General features: G+C 44.2%; 1 pseudogene; it reads left to right on the top strand.

Moving 5' to 3' along the window:
- Positions 1–1,610: 1,610 nt before the first annotated feature.
- On the top strand, positions 1,611–2,294 carry LOC148036195 (putative pentatricopeptide repeat-containing protein At3g13770, mitochondrial pseudogene; annotated as a pseudogene).
- The last annotated feature ends 554 nt before the right edge of the window (positions 2,295–2,848 follow it).

Below are 2,848 nucleotides of genomic sequence, written 5' to 3'. Positions count from 1 at the left end.
TTGAATGCTTTGTTGTTACGAAGCATTATAAGCGAACTCTATCAATGGTAGATATTGGATCCATTTCCTGGGTTTGCGACAACAATATGCCTTAAGGATATCTTCAATGACTTGGTTGATTCTCTCCGTTTGGCCATCAGTTTGAGGGTGATAGGTTGTATTGAAATAGAGTTGAGTCCCAATGGCCTCGAATATCCCTCTCCAGAAATGAGATGTGAAGAGGGAATCACGGTCACTAATGATCCTTCTAGGCAACCCATGGAATCTGAATATCTCTTTGATGAACAATCTGGCAATTTGTGAAGCTTTATAGTTTGTCTTGACTAGCATGAGGTGTGCAACCTTGGTGAGCATGTCTACTATAACCATAATTGAATTGTACCCTCCTTGAAGAACTGAAGGTAACCCAACAACAAAGTCCATGCTGATAAATTCCCACTTCATTTGGGGGATGTCAAGAGGCATCTTGACATGTTCTACCTTAATGCGCTAGCAAGACAAACATTTCGTGATAAATTTGAGTACGTCTCCCTTAAGCCTTTCCCAATGGTAGCTCTTCCTAACTGTGTTGAGGATCTTGACATATCCGGGGTGGCCTGAAAAGGGGGAGTCATGTGCTTCCCAAAGTATTCTCTGTTTGAGTTTGTTGCTTGAGGGTATGCATAATCTTGTCCTGAAATAGGCAAGTCCCTCATTGATTGAAAGTTCTTGATACTTGACCTTAATTTTAGGGTCTTGGTCCTTTTCCAAAATCTCCTTCATCATCTTTAGATATTCTGGGTCATGGCTAGCTTCCTCCTTGGCTAATTCAAGGATAGGGTTGCTAGGCATTGACACCATGGTTGCCAATGATTCTACCATCGAGGATTCCTTCATAATTAGAGAGTTGAGGAATGCTTTGCGACTTAAGACATCGGCGACTACATTCTCTTTGCCATGCCAATACCTAATCTCAAAGTCATATTCTTGTAGAACCTCAATCCAACAACATTGCCTCATATTGAGGTCAGTCTAGGTGAAGATCCATTTAAGGCTCTTATGGTATGTGATGCTTGAGTTAATCAAAACTTGATTGTTCAGTGGGTGTCCACACTATGGCAACCTGCTTTTTCAACAAATTTGTGAGGGGTGATATGGTTGGGGACAAGGAGCTAGCAGCTCGGTGGAGATTGGCAGCCCCTTGCCCCCGAATCACACTTAGCTATAGGTACGTGATGCCTCTTGAGTAGAAGCTCTTGATATTGACCACTCTAGGGAAAAACAAGGGAAAATAGCCTCTTTTCTCACATGCTAAAATGTGAAAATTTCCATGATAACAAGTGGAGAGAGATGAAACTTTTTGTTAATAAATATAAACTTTGTGTTAATGACCGGATAGATATAAGCTTTTTTCGCCCTTGATTCTTCATATTAGGCCTACGCTCAGAACGAACATGGACGAGGTTCTGCAATAATTTGGAGAACGCAAAGCAATCTGCAATTTGTGAGAAAGACGGCCATATGTGGAAGGAAGGAAAGGAGGGAAGGTGAAAGACATCATTTGAAACTTTTCTTCTGTGCGCTCTGAGAGCTGAATTGAAGCACAAAGTAACGGCCACTGCCAATGAAAGATGAGAATTAAGCTCAAGTGTCCTTCGGAGAGGAAGCTGGTGGCCCTTCTGAAGGCTTGTGCACTGCAGAAGGATCTGCCCAACGGCACAACACTCCATGCCCACATCTGCAAACGTGGGTTGCTTGAAACGAACCTTTATGTTGCTAACAGTTTGATCACCATGTATGCCAAATGTGGGGCTTTTGCAGAAGCACAGAAAGTACTCAGTGGGCTTCCCGCCCCGAACATTCGCTCTTGGAATGCGCTCATCTCCAGATACACACAGCATGGCCGAGGTGAGGAAGCACTGAGGTATTATGATAAAATGCAAAGTGAGGGTCACTCCCCCAATGCAGTCACTTTTACCTGTGCCTTGAAAGCGTGCGCTGCCATTGGAGCTGTGGCAAAGGGTGAACAAATTCATGATGAAACTGCTAGATGGGGTTTGTTGCAGAGAAACATTTTGCTTGGGACTGCTGTGGTAGACATGTATGCCAAGTGCGGCATACTTGGAAAAGCCCAAGCAGTGCTGGATGAGCTTCCTCTTCGGGATGTAGTTTCTTGGAATGCACTTATCGCTGGATATGTGCAGCATGGGCAAGCTGAGGAAGCGCTAAAGTCTATTGACAAGATGCAATCTGAGGGTCATTCTCCCAATGCAGCTACCTTCAACAGTGCTTTGAAAGCATATGCTGGCATATGAGCAGTTGACACTGGTTAACAGATGCATGAAGAAATTGTCAGACAGGGATTATTGAGGAGAAACATTGTGCTTTGGAATGCTCTGCTGAATACATATGCCAAATGTGGTGAAGTTGGAAAAGCTCAAGCAGTGCTGGATGAGCTTCCTCTTCGGGATGCAGTCTGTTGGAATGCGCTTATTGCTGGATATGCATAGCATGGGCAAGGTGAGGAGCACTCAAGTGTTCCAATAAGATATGCGTGAGGGTCACTTTTCCATCACAGTCACCTTTACCTGTGCCTGGAAAGCATGTGCTGACATGCGGGCGAACAAATTCAAGATGAAATTGTCAGACTGGGTTCGTTTGCAGATAGATGTTGTGTGCAGGACAGGCCTGGTGGTGGACATGTATGCCAATTTCCAAATATGGTGCAATGGGAAGAGCGCAAGGAGCGCTGGATAAGATTCCTCTTCAGGATGCAGTCTGTTGGATTTCGCTTACCATAAGATACACAGAACAAGGTCAAGGTGAGGAAGCACTCAAGTTTATGATGATGAAATGCAATGTGAGGGTC

Source organism: Lygodium microphyllum, chromosome 5 (assembly GCF_053477565.2).
Source record: "Lygodium microphyllum isolate KBCC chromosome 5, Lygodium_microphyllum_v1.1.10, whole genome shotgun sequence".
NCBI classification, from domain to species: Eukaryota; Viridiplantae; Streptophyta; class Polypodiopsida; order Schizaeales; family Lygodiaceae; genus Lygodium; species Lygodium microphyllum.
The sequence above is the reverse complement of the archived record's forward strand: the minus strand, read 5'-3'. Positions and strand labels throughout refer to the sequence as shown.